The following is a 20,579-nucleotide window of genomic DNA, read 5'->3' on the forward strand; positions in this document are numbered from 1 at the left end:
CGCGTACGACGTTTATAAATTCGTCCAGCATCATCGCGCGGCGATACACGACGCACAAGCGAGAATTATCATTCTCAAGGATGTTCTTCCTGCCTTCCAGCCTGCGCGTCACTGCACGCACGTGTGTGCCTCGAATCTCCCCTCTGAAGCGCGTGTGCGCACAAAAAAGGATATCCGTTCTCTCGCCTTCTCTCTCTTTCTCGGCCAGTAAAAATATTCTACGGCGGATGTCGTGCGTTTATTCGCAGACTTCTGGCGAATTCGCGGACGGGCGCCGACAAGAGCCGCGCGCAAATCTTGTTTCGAGATGTCCCGCAAGAATACGAAGTTTTTCGCACATCTGGTCGCGACCGCAACGACACAGCCTCGGGAAACGAGCGCTGCAACTTTGTCCGCGACGGGAATTGCTTTCTCTCCGCCTTTGTCGAAGATCTTGCGGACCGGCGAAAATGTCAACTTATTTTTATCGAATGTGCGACGCGGCGCGTCGCGCACAACGCGTATCGATTTGCGGAATTACGGGGATGCTTGAAATGTCATGCAGCTGTGTCGATACGTTCGAACGCTATCGATTTGCCACGTGGAAGAACGTCTAAATGCGAGGAAGAATATTCAACCTTTTCGCAGTTTAGGCATTTGGAACAGAAATAAATGAGATGGATAACGATTGTTAGTTGCTGTCACAGTCAGTATATGTCTTACATTTTTTTCCCCCTCTTTACATCTTTGCTTCCGGGACGTTTGAAAAATATCGCGTTTCAAGTACACGCGACGTTCTTCCGCGTCGAATTGGTATGGAAATATTTAGAGAATATCACGCGTCCTTAAATTTCCACTCTCGTAAAACGCGCGCCGTTACTCCGGGGTGTAAAAAAAAGGGGGAATAAGAAAAGATGTTGTAGACATCGTTACGAGGTATCGCGCGTTTGTAGTCGCGCGGTTGCACCTGAGCCAATTTGAGCGTGCATTAAGAATTTACAGTCTTTTTAGTCGGGTCGCGCTGGGCACACCCGGAGGTTTCACCTTAACCGGCGAGCAAGAAAATAAAACGGGACGTATCGTCGTCATAAAAGGGAGACTCGCGCGTTTACTTTACGGGTAGAATGTAAACGCGACGTGATGCGACGCGACGCGTCGCGCCGCGCTGCAGCCGCTGACGCGCGATTCGCAATTGCGCGTGCCGTGCACGCCGCTATTTATGGCGAAACGTCATTGTTTCGCGAAGGAGCGCACAGCCGCGTTAGTCGACGGAATTCCGCAGTCGGTTCATTGCTTTTGACAGGATAACACATGGCTGTTCAAAACCGGAGTGGTGTAAGTCATTCGGACAGCCGCACAATGGCGGTGGCGGGGTGCATCGCAAAAATGTATTATACCGCGTTTAAGATATGCGCAGCACGGATGTTCCGACGCCGGGAACGGTTTATATAATTCAATTACGTACACTACTTATCGTGAAGGTAAATTACAAATGCACGTTTGTTTTTCTGTGTTCCAGGTACGTAAAACGAGAGGACAAATTTACGTTGCGGCACGGCGAACGAGCTGCGGCTGCATCCACAGCCCGTGGTAACGTCGGTACGTTATTCCTAGATATTTCTCGCGTAACCATTTATCAAGTTTCAACTCGACTTGAATATCCAGTTACTTTAGCTTTAATTCTTGAAAAAAAAAGAAAAAAATTTACTCTACCGAGATTACCGCCGAGCGCCAGCGCGCCGGTAGAAAAGCGACGTCGATTTTTTTCCACGTTCGTAAATTTCCCCTCGGTCTTTTTGCTTAAATCAGAGTTCAGAGTTGGATAATGCAGGGCCGCTCGGCCGTATTGCGTCCGACTAATCAACGGGTGTGTAACTCGCATACTCGCGGACGCGCTTAATGAAATCCCGGGAGTGCGGGGAGGCGAATGAGATTTTCGCCCGACGAGAGAATGTCCGGTATACGGAAAACACAGATGCGGATAGATCCGGCGAAGCGTCGTTAAATACGCCGGTAACTGCCATTGTATCGCCACTGGTATGCCAGCGTCGGGCGTGATCGAGAGAGAAATCGCTGGACGCGACAATCGTGCACAATACCGCGGTTATTTCAGCTTCTACCCGCGATCGAAACAGAGTCGGCACTTAAGCCCTCGGCTTATACACAAACAAGGCCGCCATTATTCGCACTAATGGAGAAACACAAGAGCACGGACAGTAGGATTATGGGTTACAATGGTTTTGCACACAAAGTTTTGTCCTCTGTATTTAGAAAAATATTCCCGAAATAAGAGTACTACGCGACCGAAACTAGGTCGACAGGGATCGAGATGCACACACACACACACACACACATATAAATATACTTGTATGGGCTAGACAAAGTAAAGATAAAGAAAATTTAGCGAATGGAATAAATGGAAAGTAATTCGACGAGCGAAGTAAAATCGATTACGATAGCCGTATGTTTGACGTCGCCGCTGCATCCCTTTGCAGCGATAAATATCGGAACACCGTTAACTTCCGGAAAAATGCCTCGCCGGCAGATTTAAATCTCACTTTACAAGGTTACGAGTTTGACCGCGGATCCACCCGGAAACTGGTTAAACTTTCGAACAACCCTCAGAGTAGCCCCGAGGGGTTGCCATTACCGAGTCGCAATGGAGGGACCAACTTCGACACTTTCGAATTTCTGAAACCTTTAGAACACCCTCGACATTCTGGACGCTCTTAACCTCAGAATGACCCAGCCGCGGTGCTTAATTCTGCCCTACTCTCTCTCATGCCCTTTTTTCCGCCAAGTTTCTCGTCCATTCACGACGATTTTTTTTTCATTTTGCCGATTAGAGAAAGGACAACGATCACGTAGATTACTGAACTTTCGAATCATAGAATATTTTAATCTTCGATTTTTACGTACATTTAATCTTTTATCCGCGGATATTTGAACGAATTTTAAATCCTTCTTAAGAAAATTGACATCTAATGAGAAGATGGAAGGAAAGCACTGTCAAATTGTCAGACTGTTCTTAATTAATCAAATTACAAAATTAATTCAGTGTTACATATGTATACAATTATCATAGAGCAATCTAATAATACATATAAATTATGTGTTAATAAACTGACTTGGTTCTGTATGTATTATGCAGCAGGGATAAATGTGTGATTTATCTACAGAAGTAGATCAATCTTTAATTTGCAATATGTCGTTGTCAGTCACTTGATCCTTTATCTATCGAATTTCCGTCTAATTGAATTATATCCACAGAGAATTGACGTTTTGCGCTTAATCGGCGAGATCGATCGGTCGCCAAGGAAAAACGTTGCGAGTTTCGCAAGCGTGGAAGCTGCGGTGGACAGGACCGCTCGTACAAAAATGATGACCATTCTTTTTTATCGCGTTTCGCCACAGTCGCAATCATACGCAGACACAGCGAAGCGCGGATTCTCACCGATCTCGCGGTATCCGTGGCGCGGCTACGAATCTTTCGTTTTCGGTACAAAATTTTCGTCCCTCCGGGAACCGCGAACGATATACAAACGACAGAGAGAATCCAAACGGGAGGAAAAAAAGAGATTCACTCTGAACGCGACCGCGTTAGCGTAGACGCGCGTCGGAAAGCGACACGCAAATAGGATCATCCCAACGCGAGATGCATTCGGACGGGAATACATTTGTTTGTCGTAAATTACGAGCGGGCGCGGCCCGTTTATTCGGCCGCACTACGATAAATACGTAAATGAGGAAAAAGGATCGCGTGTATACTTTTTTGCCGCGCTACGTGCTCTTCCTCTTCTAGATTCGATGCTGAACGGATGCACGTGTGGTAGATGCAGTTTGGCTTGTTTTGATATGTCAAAAACACATTGCATCACACTTCCGTTTTAGTTAGTAGGAAGGAGGGGCGGAAGAGAGATTGAGGCAAGATGCAAATTTATTGACGTCAGTTTATCTATGCTAATAAAAAATATTTGGTACTTCGTGACTACAATTGCATGGAAAACAGTTATAATTCGAATCTCTATTTTTATTATTGGTATATTATAATTTTATTTGTATAGTTGTTTCAACCGTGAACAAACTTTATAAGTTGTGATAAATTCAGATATTCATATCAAAACATGGATGATAAAAATAAAATAAACATTTAAAATTTTATGTGATAAATGCAATCGCACAATCACATATTATCGAATATAACTATTTTCTAAATACTTATATTATTTACATAGTAATAATAAACAATAACTATAATTTGTATGAATAAAAACAATTATAAATTCTATGAATTCTAGCTGAATTATAATTGCAATTATTTTTATTCTCTCAGTGTATTTTCGTGATATTACGTAACAACCAGTTTTGATTTTTCGGAAAATGATAATCGATGCTGATAAGCAACGTCAAGTCAGTTTAAGTAGAGTTAACTTAAGACACACAGAGAAAAATTGCTCAGCACACATGTCATATAAAATATAGTGTATACGTATTCTAAAAAAATATGAGTGTGAAATGTTGACATTAACATAGTAAGAATTTTTATATAAACATCAACATCAACATGTGTGTTTTCATGTACAAACACCATAATTTTTCAGAGTTTTATTCGTCTCAAGTAGTCAGATAAAAAGTAAAACATTGTTGAGTGTTACCCACAGGTATCCGTACGTAATTCGATCAAAGTCACCGCGATCAATCGGGGCCGCGAAACGAGCGAATTCCTTCCGACCGCGTGAAAATGGGAAGCCCAGGAGGACATGCCGCGTGCACAGGCGCGCGTACTGATCGTGTACGCGACGAAATACGCCGGACTCGCTCGCGCGTAAATCTGTCAAGGTGAGACGTCGTCGTCGCTATTACATGCGTGCACCCACGGCGCCGCCGTACCTTTAAACTTGCTCCCTATTCATAGCCGCGCCGTCTACCCACGGTACGCGGGCAATAACGCACGCGATGAATGCACATCCGCAAGCCGGCGTGGCGTGTGGAACGCGCTCGCGCTCTTGTGGCCACGACGCGCCGGTGCGCCGGTGCGCCGATGCTTCTGTGCCAAACCGGCGACGCGTCATTGATGCGATTAAGCCGTTCCTTCGCGTCATCTGGCACAATCGATACTGCGACGCGCACGGCGCGGCGAGAAACTCGGCCTCCGGAGGTCCGGGTGTCGCATCGGGTGGCTCGACAACGGGAGCGATCAATGCGCCGGGAGGGGGTCTCTAATTAAGTCCCACATTTTAATGATAATAGCTCGTCGTAAGGCTTGCAAAATTGATCGCACGTCGTTCGAATTCATAATTAAATAATGACATTATTCGTAAATTGGAAACATCGGCGAGAATCGATTGAGAGGGAACGGAGAGAGCGTACTGCGTTTATTTCATTTACTCAGCGTATTAATTACACTGCGAGTGACGCGTGCCTCCGAGGTCGGGGGGGAAAAATTCTGCTGTCGTTATTTATGTTAAGCCACTCGCGCGACGCAATGCGTAACGCAAATGGTGCTTTCATTTGCATAGATTAATACGGGAGAAAGATAGGCAGTAATTGAAGCGGGCAAGGATCCTGAAAATTGCCGCCGTTGAATTTTTCATCCGCTCGAATTGCGCCCCCGTGCAAATGGAAAACTTAATCGTGTGCATTGTTTATCCGGCCACGGCGAGGTGTGTGCGCTCGTGCTCAGCCACTAGAAATATTTTATACATTGCGAGTATATTATTCGATAAATATTTCACTAGATATTCTACTTCGTTAATCCTCAACTACTGCGATTAAATTTGGCCAACGCACGCAACGTGTTGTCGCGAGTGTCATTCTAGGAAATAAATGTCGCGTTTTATTTGTTTTTTTTTTTTTTACCAGGTTGAGAAGCAACGTGTCAACCCTCGTTCTTTGTAACAAATAGCAAAAGAGAAATATAGAATAATGAATGTGTTGGCTGTGGACATTAAAGTAAATGGGAAATAACTGGTGCCCTTGATAAAACGTGTCTCGTCAGGTGGAACATATCTATATTGGCGTTGAATTTAACTTCGCTATAGCGGAGCGTACACTCTGCCGAATTAGACGTATGCATTTCGACGTGTACATTGGGTGCAATTTCGCGGCTCGATGGTTTTGATGGAATCAATTATCATTGTTATACGAGATCGACTAGATAGTCATCCTCTCGTGGATATGGTCAGCGTCCGTCGCGTCGTGTATGGACACCAGACTCGGCGGTCGCTTTCGCTCTCGAGCCCGAGCCAACAATTACTCGTCGACGTAATTAAACGTCTCTCGAGACAGTTGGGCGTCGGCACGCTACGTACCGCAGTTATTTATCGCGTTGCCATCGGTCCGACCGGTAGTACGTACGCAGCCTGTCGATACGTACCGCATAACGCCAATTGTTAAACTCGCGCGAAAAATTGAATGAAGCTCGCGAAAAATGTCGACGAAAAACATCGCGCAAACTTGAACTTAAAAATCCTGGCGCTTCGACCTCTTTCAAGATTCACGTGAAATACAATTTTCGAATCTCGAGGATCTCGCAGTCGCAGCGAACTAATATCCCTCTTGTATCTTTAAAGCTTCAGATCCTGGCAAAAGGAAATCTTGGAATATTAAGATTCTTCGTTAAACTCGTAATAGTTAGAAAATTTAAATTCTTCTCGGTTTCATTATCAATCGCGTCAATTACAACATTTTAATCGATAGCGAATTATTACATCTACCTCCTCGTCGCTATTTAACAAGTCCCGACGAGCTCTCCCCTCGCATATGCCAATGACTTGCCATCTGTCATCTCGATGTCCCGGATTTTCGTAAAAAAGGCACGACGGAACGATTTTTCAAAGGTTACATTGTCGTCCCGCGTTACTGATTATTTCGTTCCCCGCTTTTGCCACGCGATCGACGTTTCCCTTTTCCAACGACGTTGTGAGCTTCAGATAATAGGGAATTTATCATCGATTCGATCGCGGGCCAATTATTACCGATTATCGACGACAATAGTCTTGTATCGCGGAGCATTGTTCTCAGTCGAACTATTCCCGGCTATGCCCATCTTTCTTTCATCTTTCGATGGCAAGCGAAACACGGTCAGATGGAACATTTCGATAATGTAACCGCGTATCATGTTGCAAAAAGTTAGACGCGTATGTATAATAATTGTCGTATCCATATGCAGGACGTCGTAGAATTTCCGATCAACGTTGACACATGTCTTGTTTGAATATGGAATCGATTTTCCGCGAATTATTCAAAGATTCTGTTGCGAAAATTAAGGTCCGCATATTCCGGAAACACTGTACAGACAGGTGAATGTTATTGTACCGCGTAATTTACATTGCTTAAGGAACTTTGTTAGGAAGTTATTTACTTAGCCTACTTAATTTTGTTAGAGAAAACGGTCATTAAATCTGTCGTGTGCTTTTGTTTAAAATATGTGCTTTAAAGGTCCGTTTTTAGCAAAAAGATTTTATTAAGCGAGGAAAATGAACGTAGGGACAACACGTTCCCACGCGGAACCATTAAACCGCATTAGACGATGCACTTATTGCACTCTACATAAATGTTGCTGCTCTTAAATTGTTTCCCGATAATGCGGCGCGAGGAGGAAAAACATTTGCCGCCGGTGGCGTCGCCCAACGATTTATCATCGTGTCGAGTACGTTGGCGTCAGCTTACCGGTTACCAAATAAGCGAATTCGTGTTGCGTCTTAATCACATAAAAATGCATACATTTCGTTTGGCGCAATGTTCTAAACTTCATCTTGAATTAAATTTAAATAATAAAATTATTCAAAACTTTATTTTTTTCTCACAGTTTTAGTTCAAAGCTTGAAAACAAGAAGTTTGCTTAATTTCCAAAAATACGAATAGTATTTGAATGAATAAAGATCTGAATAAGTATAAGTAAATCTTGGATCGAAAGACGTCAGAGTCTAAAAATTGCCAGTGTCCGAAGATCCGGTTTCCGCATGACGCGACGATCCTCTCGATAAGCGGATAAAATATTCCGATTATTTGAGGACAAGAATCCGAGCGAGGCAAGAGGGACCGAGGGGGGGGACAGCGAAAATCCACAGCTGCGAAATGATTCGTCGCACGGCAAATATTTCACTGTCGCGGGCACGGATTTTCATCCCACTTGGGCCAATCGAAGAAGAATCCGCTCGTCCTTCCGGGTGGCGCGGGTGGCTGCGGGCTAATCTCCTCGCGTGGAATCCCTCGCGTCGGGGACGTCCGTGTCGTCCGGACACACACATGCGGCGTCGCGCGGTGTCCATACGTGATGTCCGTTCCGCCGGCTTGTACGTGGAGATCCGAGAGAAGCAATCAGTTCCATTTACCGGCAACGTTTACATGGACCGTTTGCGGATCCTCTCTCGCCGTGAGCCGGGGCTTTCGGCGCGCCAGGCATTTCACGTATGCGGCTGGATGCCCGCGCGCGAATCTATCCGGCGCAAACGTTACGTTACCGGATACGTTGGTGGATATCCTTGTTGCGGATTTCGGGCTCGCGTTTTGTCATCGCCGATGTACCGCATTCCGCGCGTCTTCGATACACGCACCGTCTCTCTAGCAATGTTGCGCCCGGCCACGCCACTTAATCGGAAAGCCGCATACTAAATGAACCACTTTACCACGAGCGCACGTTCTTGCGCCGCTCTCGCGTTCCGAGAGTCGAAATATCGCCCGAAGCCATAGCGCCGGCAGAGGTAAATTATCGGCATGGAAAATATAGGATTAGGCAGACCGTGACGTGCCTCGCCGCGCCGCGCCGCGCCGTCGTCGCTTGATAATCGAGTCTGGCTCTACTCCTAATAATTAATTCGGAGCAGCGATGGCAATGCTAATTGCAATTTCCGCAGAGAAGTAATTCCCATTGCGAATTAATCAAGAGAAATACTCGTTAATATTAAAATTCTGCATACGGTATTGCGGCGCGTTATCCGATCATCGGAAACGAGAGGAAGCCGCATGATTTAATCCGCGTACAACGGTATTTACGTAATAAAAGTATACGCGCGCGCGTCGTCGTCGTCGTCGTCGTGTGAGTGGGTTATAACTATAACCGGTCTCTCCCTTCCGTTCATCCCCGCGATCCGCACATGCACATGCAGCGCATCTCGAGCAGAGCCCTCGTGTATGTATGTACAACGAGGAGAAGCCCGTGCGCAATCTAGCAAAGGGTGGCTTTGAATTCGTTGTCGCACACATTTCCAGAGGCAGGTGTCTCCCGCGCGAGCGTCTCCTCCTTCTCGTATTATTTCCCGTGCGCGACATTGTCGGAAGAATCCGGATACAAGCTGGCTGGATCCGAGACGTCGATGCGGGCGCTCTGCGGCGCGGCGCGCGGCGGTGCGGCGACGGACGAGTCCCTTTGAATAGGCACTCGAGTACGTCGACGAGGTAACATCGACGTCCTCTACCGCGCCGCCGCGCCGCCCGTCAAGCCCGGGGATGACGAATGAATTATTTGGAGCGTGTGTAACGCGAGCCCCACGTAGGGCAGCTTTCAGGAATTCTTCGCGAGCTCCTTCGACGAGTGTACGTGTACGTACGCGTCGTTTTGCGAGAACGCCTGCGAGATTTCGCGATATCTCAGATCAGCGGCAGTTTTGACCTGAATTGTAATCGTAAAGATTTCATTACTATTTTTCGCACGTGGCATCACTCGTTTCTTACCTTTGTCATGCTATAAATTTAACGTAAAACGCTTTCGGATATAGAGAGGTGGAACTGCGAGAAGGAACGCGGAGAGACGTCCCGAGGTGGAATTCCGGCCAAACGTTCGCATCATATTTCATCGTTCGTAAAATGATAATTTTCCGAGTCGCAGGAACACATAAAGGAAATAGAAAATCGACGTCGCGACGTGATGCGACGATAGAAACGCGACGTACCCTTCGACAAGTCGATGGCGTGCATTCGATACCTTACGGGCGCATCTCGTAAGAATGAGACGTCGTAACGGCGGAGGGTGAGCACGAAACTGATTTATATTTGCAGCGAACGAACGGAGTCAAAGAGTATCTCCTCGCAACCCGTTTCCTTTTACTCCTTCGCCCATCCTCCACAGTGGCTTATGTGTGAGTGTGTGTGTATGCGTGTGCGGGTGTGTGTGGACGAACGACTCGCCATCTGTCACTCTTGCGAACGCGCCATTGGCTTCCCCGCAAGAAACGGAAGGAACGATTTTTCAAAGGTGCATCATTATCGTTTATCATTTGATGATTTCCTCCCCTTTCTCCACACAAGTCCGGAGATTTGTCTGCCGATCTCTCGAGCGTTGCTCGAGATCACTCGACGTGAGAGTACGTAATTTCCTCGTCGATCTGCTGTAACTTAAAACTCGAACGGTCAATTTTCATTAAAATCTTATTTTAGCGTTAAGAGACAAATAATATATTGATAGGTAAAAGATATACATATATAAAACGATGCAAGAATAACGTAACTCGTATATTTTAAACGTTGTCCGAGTTATTTGGGTCTTGGTTAATAAACTGGATATTTTAGTCGTGAGATTTTTAATCCCTTTCTCTCTCTCTCTTTCTTCTCTCTTCTCTCTTTTCTCTCACCTCGCATCTTCTCGCGAGGAAATCAATAAGCTCGTTTTAAAATCTTTTATTCTCGTCTTTTTGCCTTGTGTAGAATAACGGGTGTTACGTGTGACGGACGGTCAAAAAGGAAACGATAGGGACAATGCGCTGCACTGAAAAATGACCTCTCCCTCTTCCAGTTTTTGCAGAAAAAGACCTAATAACGGTGTCCGCAAACGCGACAAACGGCATGCCATTTCGTCATACATAAAGCATTTGAAACGAGAACGAATCGAGAAAAGACGAGTTAGCTGGTTGACGGGTGTTCCTACGACGATGCATTATGCGAGTGTTTCTTTTCGCCGATACATATATGTAACGCGTATGTATAACGTTGGCACGCAATATGACATTCCGAATCGATATTCGATCCTAGAAACGTGACATATCGGTTTGCCTCGTGTACCATGCACGAATACGATAAATATCGATATTCCGCGTATAAAGATCTTGATATTTTTATATTCGTCTCTCGAAACGGTACATCTTACGAGCGCTCATCTGAAATTAATCGCTTACTCAGCGAACTTCTTTTACGGTACGTGTGGTCGTTGCAGAGAAGCGTATTCTCGAGGAAATTCTCGCTCACTTTGCAGTCGCTTTAGAAAATGTTTATTGTTCCCGTGTTCGGTTTGCTCGTCCCGTTCACTGTAACGTCTCCGCCAGCGAAAAGGCCAAAGTGGCGACGTAATCTGGCAAGGGCCGGCCTCTTGTGGCCGTAATGAACGAACCGAGGGACTTTCCCATTGAATCCGCCTCTTAACGACTCCCATAAGTACCGAGGTTGAAGCGGGATACGATTCCCCGCGGGAGGACGACTTTGGACTTTCTTGCCGGAAGTAACGGAGTTATCCCGTCTTCCACTTCAACGCTTAAATCTAAGGAAATCATGGGAGAAAATTATTAAAGGAAAAAGAAGCGACGTGAACTGTATCGCTGCGATCGGCGACATAAAATAACGTGTGCTCTCAGATTTATCCCTTTTTTAACGTAACATTGATCAGTTTCTCGTATTCTAATCACGATAAGCTTATCGATCACGTTGCACGGTAGCTTTGGATTTTAATCGCCAACACCCGCCCCCTTCCGGCAGGCGTGGCTGCTGTGTGCGAAGGAAAAATAACGCTGTTTTCGGGTGCTTCCGTGACGAACGGCCCGTGGAAATACGGCCCACGGATTCGACTTTTCATCACGTACGGACCGCCTGCCACGCGACAAAAGCGGAAAGGAATTACGGTTTGATGAATGCCCCTCGGGCGACCGAGCCGCGCCGCGCCGCGCCACTCTCTCTCCGAGACATCGATATCCCCGGGGCCCGCCATTCACGAAACGCGGACAATACCCGAGCGCAACAAAAATTACACGCTCATCTCGGTTTCGCATGATCCGCCCTGGGCTGGCCGCGACGCCGATTTCCCGTCGAAGCCCCTCACTTCGCAGCGCCGCACCGCTAACGTTGAGGGTTCCATTATGCGAACGGCCTACCAGATGTCACAAGGGTTACCGAGGAGTGACACCGTGACTAAAGTCGTTATCGTGTGAAGTACATCTGCCGGCGAAGCCTGTCGGTGAAGCCTGCTCGGTACGCTCCATCCTTCCATTCGCGAATCCTCAACATTGACATGTGAGCCCCGACCATTTGCATTTTTCAATGCAGCTCGGCGTCCCAAACGTTTCGGATTTAACTCGCCGAATTTTAATAACTCAAAGTTGACGCTTGATTTGTCACATATCAGATCTATATTTTCCTGAATTTTCCCGTGTTCTAGGATTTCTTAAAATTTAATACAATTTAGTAAAAGACTCTTGAGAGAAAGTAAGAGGCTAATGAGAGAAAATAGCCGCGCGGCTATTTTTGCGCAAAGTGAATTAGTCAGACATAGACAAAAAATTCCTCTATTCATTCCGATAATGTTCAAACGTTTTGACTCTCTTTGGAGTCATCATCAGCATTCGAACGTTATCGGAATGAGTAGAGGAATTTTTTGTTCATGACTGACTAATTCACTTTGCGCAAGAATAACCGCGCCGTACTCTCATTAGCCTTTTATTTATTTTTATTGTGTTAAAATTTAACGTTGCAATTATTCTCGTATCTCAAAAGATTTAAAATTCTTTTACAAAATAAATACCATCTAATATAATGTTTTATACGACATAATTAACAGTGCAAACTGAAAAGAGAGTACGTTTTTCAACGACTAATAATGTGTTTTCATTAAAAAAAATTTATTTCATAGAGTTGCAATAGATTTCAGATCCAATTCTCATTATATATAAATATTTTATCATTGTGAAAATTTGATTGTGACGTATCCACGATCAGACATACAAAACTTGCAGATGCACATCAAATCTTTCATATCTAAATCTTCGAAGCACATTTAGGGATTTTTTGAAAAATTTTTAAGCAAATATCATTCGAATCATTCTGTTTATTAGACTTGAAATTCCTTAGATGCTAACGCTCGTCTATCGAATTAATCTCCGTAGACCAGCGTATCCGCGTGAACGAGGAGTTCGCGTGGCTGAGCCTCGTATAGCTGTGCTGTTATCGTCCGCGCCCACTTCAATTAGGTTCTCACATCGCTATCGTCGGCGCATCGACGTTGTCTTTTCTCCGGGTAACCCCCGGGCCGCCGGGTGTAATCCGACGTACTCTGTGCATTAAGCCGGTCCCTTATCGAGGAGCATGGGTAATCGGTGTTTGTCCACAGCATCGTCGGCGTTAATCCCCTTACGTTAAAATTACGCGAGCTGCGTGTTCATCGAGATACCTTGGTTCGGAAAATAACGACCCGGGAAGCGCGCTTCGCTCCGTCGGCTCGAGCCGATTAGCGCGATCGAAAGTGCATTCGCCGATATCGAAATTACGCCGCGGTGCGCAATTCGACGCGGAATAATGCGCACTAATTTTGCAATGGCAAATCGTGCCGTTTGCAAAGGGTTAATAAAGAGAAAACGCGCGCGCTCGAGCGAATGCCGCGCGAGCGACGGAAAAAAGGCGGCAGTCGTAAATCGTCCCAGGAGGAAGATCGGACCGTAAAATTCCGCGGGGGTGGTTTTTATCGATTCAATATCTCTCTTTTCTACGATTGGCCACCGCCGAGCCTGGCCGACAGAATCGACGTTTCGAAAGACAAATGCTCTTCCGTGTACGCCACCAATTTTGAGATATTTTTCTTCTTCGAAGCCCTCCAGATTCTTACGGAACTTCCTGAATATTTTAATTCCAGAATTCCGACTTCACATAAATAATCTGATGACGTCTTCGTATCTTTGAACAATCTTTAGATCCGGTAGTTCAAAATCTTCGATCACTGTACATTTACTTTTTCTAGATCTCTTGGATCTATCGCGTCTCTTTCTCAAATCTTTATATATCGCTTCAGCATAAAGCTCTTTCAGAATTTTCGATCCAGATTCCAGGATGTGAGATATGTTTTGCTCTCTTGCCGATTTTGTTTAGAATATTTCATCGGGTTGGCGAATCCTCACGAACACTCAAATAAATTGTAGATATGCTCTATCCACAACCGCAGAGCGGAGCGTACGGCTAGAAATTTCCGCGGGCAAAAGTCATCCTCACCGTCGCTATCGGAATTCGGTAATATACGCGCGGCGCGTTAAGGAAATTTAAGGTCGAGCCCACGACAAGAGCGTACGCGGCCGCCGCCACGTCTGGATATGAGAGTTCGAATTTATTCGCGTGAAATATCGACGAGGCATCGCGCCGAATTCCGTGGTCTCGCCGAGCTTTCGCTGTTATTACCGCTTCCGCTTCCGCAAATGTATAACGTATGGACATCTCTGAATACGCACCTCGAATGTGGAATTTACCTTAGCTACCTTAAATTGCAAAAAAAAAATAGAAAAGACCGACTCGCTTTTCTTGCTTCTTTTTTCTCGAGCAGCCGCCATAAAAATCAGAAAATCTCTCCCGATGCTCGTCGAGATTCTTTACCTTTCCGTCCGTGTTTCACAAAGTGCGGCCAAGATTAAGAGCTAATAACAAGCCGGTGTTATTTCCGAGTGGAGAAGTAAACAGGCGGTTAGCCGACTCGCACGCAAACGCCTCCTCGTAAAGTCATTAAGACGGCTTTGCGCGCGTGTCCTGCGTAAATCGGATCTCCGTTTCGCGCGGCGGCGGCGCCGGCGACGCTGGCTTAAATCGGCGTGAGAAATAGCGGTAGCGCGTGTGGAAATCGCGACGAACGCGCACCACGGAAAGCCGGCTAAGGGAAACGGGGAAAAATGGCGGAGCAGAAACCGGTTACGCGACGTGAAACCGAAAGACAATCGATGTATGTGCGCGGTGTGCGTGCCCGTGCAACTCTCTGCAGAGTCCGGGGCGAATAAAAACTGGAAGCTGTCCGGGATCTGTCCGGGATATTTGAATCGTAAACGTAAAATCGAGCTCGGGGATATCTGAAACTCTTAAATTTTATAATATTTCAAAAATACAAAAAGGAACAGTATTTTCCTTGTATTCTTCTTTTGGCTCTGACGATTCTCCAACTTTACATTCTATATTAATTTAATAACAAACCGTCTCGGATATCAAATGAAAAGTTAAACTCCCTATAATTTTTATTTAAAAATTATTTTTCGACGAAAGAAAAATTATCTTTTCCAAGTAACACTATCATTTTTCAAGGGATGACCAACGGACTTATTTTTTCTCTAATTAAAACGTACATTATACATGTACCTTATAAAAAAAAACGCAATATTGTTAGCAGAAGAAATAAGCATTTGGAAACGTGTATTTTTAAGCTTTTCATTCCACGATCCCAAGGCGAGATTTCAACGGACTCCCCTTGTCCTCGTTAAGCCGTCAGACAACTTGTATCGCAAAATATCCTGAGACGAGGGATGCAGTAGAATAGAAATGATTGCGAGCGAATGGAATCATTGATCGTGTTTGAAAATAAGTACTTTACTTTACGACCGAACTGTGAATCTCGATTACCGAGATTACGTTCGCGAGCTAATCACCCGATGAATCAGATTCTACTTAATCGAAAGGATCGAGCACGCTCGTAACCCTCGGGAGACGCAAGATGGTAGCGGAGCGACTGTCGGAAAACTAATGAAGCGTATATTGCCATTCGAGACTCACGATTCCCATTGTACAGAGGCTAGGGACGCGAACCGGAAGAAGTTGGCGTCACGGTAGAAAGATAGAGATAGAAGGAGAGAGAGAGGGGGAGAGACGCGGGAAGAGGGTCGACGTAAAATCTGATGAAAGGGACCACCTCGTTCTCCTCTTCTGTGCTCTCCTATCGCGTCTATTCAACCGGGTCCACTCTTGTTCCTTGCGGGCCGGCACAGAGAGACACGCGACTCTGTCTCCCGGGGAAAAGCCGTCTTTTTGGCATGAGACGACGCCCCCTTCATGCTCGGATAATTGTTAACTCAAAGGGAGCACAAAAGCCCGCGTTTTACCTCCCTTTTCCTGACTGGCTCTCTGCTTGGTCGGCTAGATGTGCCTGCATGATCCCCGGTATCGCTACGGGAATGAGTGTTTCGCGGAATAAAGGATTTCGCGGACTTTCATCGCCTCCGCGGGCGGTTGTTAATAACGCGTCCCGAGTCCGAGTAAGAGGTTTCAACAAAATTAGCTCTGTTAAACGCAATTGTCTTTCACGCTCGGTATGGTTATGAGAAATATGGAAGAATATTATTTCCATGCGTCTATTGTAATCAAACGCACAATGACAAATATTTCTCATAGAATCAGATATAGAAGAGAACTATAAGCGCTCACAGGTAATTCGTAGTTATCAACAAATGCTACGAAGCAGAATATTTAATGTCAATCAAGACGAGTGACGCGTGAAGTGGCGGAAATAGAGAATTGGAATTTTGCAAAGATGCAAACGGCAAATTAACAGCGCGATGAAATCTCCGTCCTATCGAAAGGCGACAGTGCAATCGGTGGCTTTATCCGCGATGCAATTTCCGCGGCGAAATGCCATAGTCGTTTGTGCGCTAATTGATCGCGCGCTGTCGAAAGCCTCCGGCCTCTTTGGCGATCTCTCGATCGACGATGAATCAGCAACGCGACTTGTGTCTACTGCAACGGAGATGGATGATTCAGCCCCCAGCGTGGTTAGCTGTTTATCGCGCGGCTAACGCTATTGGACGAATTAAACTTGCCCATGATGACCGACGTGGCACGGTGCATAAGGTCGCCGATGCACAAACGCTAGTTCGGTACGTGCCTTCATTAACCCGGGACGTACGCAACGCCAAAGGGCATTACCCGGGAACGTGACGCGATAGCCCATCGATACATCCCGCCGGCCGTCGAGTTTTCGAGAGGCTGACCATGATTTATCGATCGTCCCCGCCATCGTAACCGGAGAGCGACTGTCCGAGAGAGAGAGAGAGAGAGACAGATTTATGGAGTTCGAAAGCCAGGCGTGTCCGGTCACACACAAGCGATGCAAGACGGTTTTCATCTCTAAAGTCTATTTCAAAGTTAGGCGCGCACGTGCCGCCCATCGCGTCGAAAGTGGACCGTCGTCGTCGAGACGAGATTCGTGAAATTCTTTCTCCGCTTTTTCGGGTAGCGCCTGAAAGCGTTAAGAAAAAATAACGAATGAAGGTTTTCTTTCCAGAAAGGGAGCAACCGCGCGCGTACTTAATCCCCGGAATTACTTGCAGGTCCTTAATTAATTCTCCATTTCCAACATCCTTCTCTTCCGCGTTTCACTGGCGTGTTAAATGTATGTATATATATATACGCGAGGGAAAAGAAAATCTCCGCAGGCTGATTAAATTTTACACGCACGCGCTGGTGTCGCTGGTGAGAGGAAATCGAACCATCTCCCGAGCACGTCTACATTAAAGCTGAAGCGACGAAGCAAGCAATTTTGTAAAAAAGAAAGAGCCTTTACGCGCTATTAACGCGTGGGGCTATTGTCGCGTCTCGAATTTGCGTACGGTAACGTTGAATATTCTTGATCCCGTTTAATTAATCCAGTGTGGCGCTCGCCGCGTCGTCGATAGGCGCGTCATGCTTATTACGCCGACGTATATCGAACCGATCGACATTTACTCCCATCAGACACGTGTTAAACGTCATTAGCCCCGACAAGCGGGGACATTAATTACGCGGAGATCGGCTAAAGTAGGTACAGGTACCTACCTGCCTGCCTCAGCACGGCGGCCGGCAATTCTGCCTCCCCCCAAGCCCGTCCTCAGCGACTACATAAAGACCTTCCATGTCTGGGGCGCATCGTGTGCATTTACAACCCGGCTCGTTACTTCCTTTTAGTGCGCTGCCCCGTCCCTCCGGCATGCACACTAATTGAAATATCGATTATGAAGTTACGAGACGTGGGACGAGCGTGGCTCGGCTAACGGAAAGAACGAAGACGAACGAGAACCCACGTTACCACTGTACTTGATAATGTTGAGAATCAAATAATGTGTAATAATATCGAAAATCATTATGATTAATTAAGAGTCATGAGACCATCGTAATGAATGATAAATTATAATAGAATACTTAACGCTAATATAACGTTTCGAAAGTTCATAAAATACAATACATATATTATAAATTATTAAAATAATGTAATTTGCGTGTTTAAATTAAATGACGGAAAGACGAAACATCTTTTAATACTGTTAAATTCGCAATATCAATTTGAGTAATTTTTACGTCAAGCTTGTATCACTATACTCCAACTTAATATTCTGTTAATTTAGCTAATGGAATTTAACAATTTAACTCAAGAAATTGATTAAATTTAATTGAAATTCAGTTTAATATTTACGTTAATGAACATCGTTTACTTTGAAACTAAATATAGAAATGGGTTGATTAAATCCAATTAGTTTTTTTTAATCACGTTTGTATTAAAATAATAAATTTCAAGACATACAAAAAAATTAAAAATAACAGAACATTTAACTTGAGGAATTTATAAATTTAATCCTATTTAACAGTATGTAACTTATAATTACTAGCTACATTTAAACGATAACTTCATTAGCAAGTTGAACCATCGGGCATTTTTTCTTTCTTTCGCATAATCTTGCAAATTTAATGATAACAAAACTAACACGATATCCCCCCTCTTGCCATAAATTTCGATAGATACGAATAGAGGTAACAACGGACAAGATCGTGCGAGCGCATATCCATCGATGTATCCATCAATCCATCCATCGTGCCGGATCTCCAAGGTCGTCAAGCACTCCAGACTATCGATCACCCCCTGCTCAGGTCTTCCGGTAATAGCTAATAAATTTTCTCCTTCTATGCACGCCGATCTCAGAGTCCCCTCTGAGATCCAGACAAACGACGTAGACGTCGTTGCAGCATCGACGCCGTTTTCGCAAGAAAATGATAATTGCGATGTAAATGAAGGTGAAGTGCCATCGAACAAAAAGACAGATCTCCGGATTACAACGGGCTCTGAATTTCTAAGTCGCTAGATCTTTGAGACCGCGGATGATTCGCGAAGTCTTGAAAAGCTCCGAGTCTTTGGTACTTTGAATTCAAGTTTTTGGATTATCGTCGAAGATCCAAGATAAAAACGACATGTCTCTTTCTACGTATCTAAAATTAAGGTCTATGATATCAGCGCGATGCGCACTGCGGTTGAATACGGCGGAGGCAGTGAATGCATTCGAAACCGCAAACGAATGACTCACGGACGCAGTCTAAAGGAAACGGCCGACTTCCTCGTGATAGGCAGGCGCCGCAATTTTTAATCCCAGTGAATCATATCCGTAACGAATGCAGGAACGAATCGCTCCGCGTCCCGATCAATTCGCATCCCATGTGACGGTCGGTGACAGCCGACGAATAGCGACTACATTTCGTCGGAAGTTGCTTTTTTTTGCGCGCGCGGAATGTATCGGACGACGATGAATCATTCTGTCTGTCTTGTCTGTCGTAGCAATTCAAGTTACATTTCTCTATATGAATAAATTAAAAGAAAGTTGCCTTTCTCTCTGTCTCGTTCTCAAAGCAGTTCCGCGAATTTCATTTCTCGCCTTTTTTCCAAGATTCCGCTCGAAACGCGTTTCATGATACTTCTTCGCAATCGCTGACGTATTTCTTAGTCACGGTGTTACAAAGTTGAAATTTTATATATAAAATATTAAAAGAATAAATATACGTAATCGTCCCACCGACTGAACAAAAATCAACGGCGTCTGGACGAATAAAACTTGCCGGAAAAATCGGGATGCCATTATTCTTTTCTTTGTTTCGAACAATGAGACCTGGTCTGAGGAGGGGGTGACTGCATCCGGCGTGGAACAGCTAGATTCCGTTCTTGCGCGGAAATTATCGAACGACTGTGCCTAAGAACAGTGGAGGGAATAAAGAAGGTCTCGAAGCGATAAAGCACCTTCGTCTTTGATTCTTCGAATCGGGCAAAGAAGGAAAGCGGGATTTCTTACGGATGTGGCTTTGACAAGTGGACATTGATGAAAGAATAGGCTACGTTTTTTTCACGGATATAACGACGTGAAGTGGCAATGAAATAAATAAAAAAAAATGCTGGAGACTATCTATCCATCTCGATAAATATTTTATTAAGCATTAAACGTACACTATATTCTCTTAGCAATAATTTTTAAATTTTGCTGATAAAATTTAATTTCATCTATTGAATTACACATTAGTTAACACAAGAAATACTCGCGTAAGAGCGACTGTAATATTGTCACGGTATCATTTAATTAAGTAAATTATTTAATTAAATCGATCGATAAGACGAGCACCAGCAAATGAGGAAATTCTGATGTATTATAAAATATGAACCACTTCGCTTCGCTAGAACTGGAATGATATTATGTTATTTACTCGCGACCGAAGTACGACGAGAAACGAGAACTATATTCGTTACTGGGCGATATAAAGCGATAAATATTTTCGACGTCAGAAAATAGGAAAATCTGCGAACTTAGGACACCTCTCAGCGAAGGTAAATGGAAAATGTAAAGTTCATGATGCTGGCCAAATACCCGGGAGCGTCA

The 20,579-nt window shown here is 44.9% G+C and overlaps 1 protein-coding gene across 8 annotated transcripts in view; it reads left to right on the plus strand.

Moving 5' to 3' along the window:
- LOC105200520 (fasciclin-1) overlaps positions 1 to 20,579 on the plus strand; it is a 248,801-nt gene that overhangs the window by 73,268 nt on the left and 154,954 nt on the right. For 2 of the 8 annotated variants that reach the window (XM_039451007.1, XM_039451008.1), the window contains exon 2: positions 1,499 to 1,578. The exons of the other annotated variants lie outside the window; for them this stretch is intronic. The gene's annotated coding sequence lies outside the window, so the exon portion shown is untranslated. The remainder of the gene's footprint in view (positions 1 to 1,498; positions 1,579 to 20,579) is intronic. 8 annotated transcript variants of the gene reach the window in all.

This window comes from Solenopsis invicta, chromosome 6 (assembly GCF_016802725.1).
Source record: "Solenopsis invicta isolate M01_SB chromosome 6, UNIL_Sinv_3.0, whole genome shotgun sequence".
Taxonomy (NCBI): Eukaryota; Metazoa; Arthropoda; class Insecta; order Hymenoptera; family Formicidae; genus Solenopsis; species Solenopsis invicta.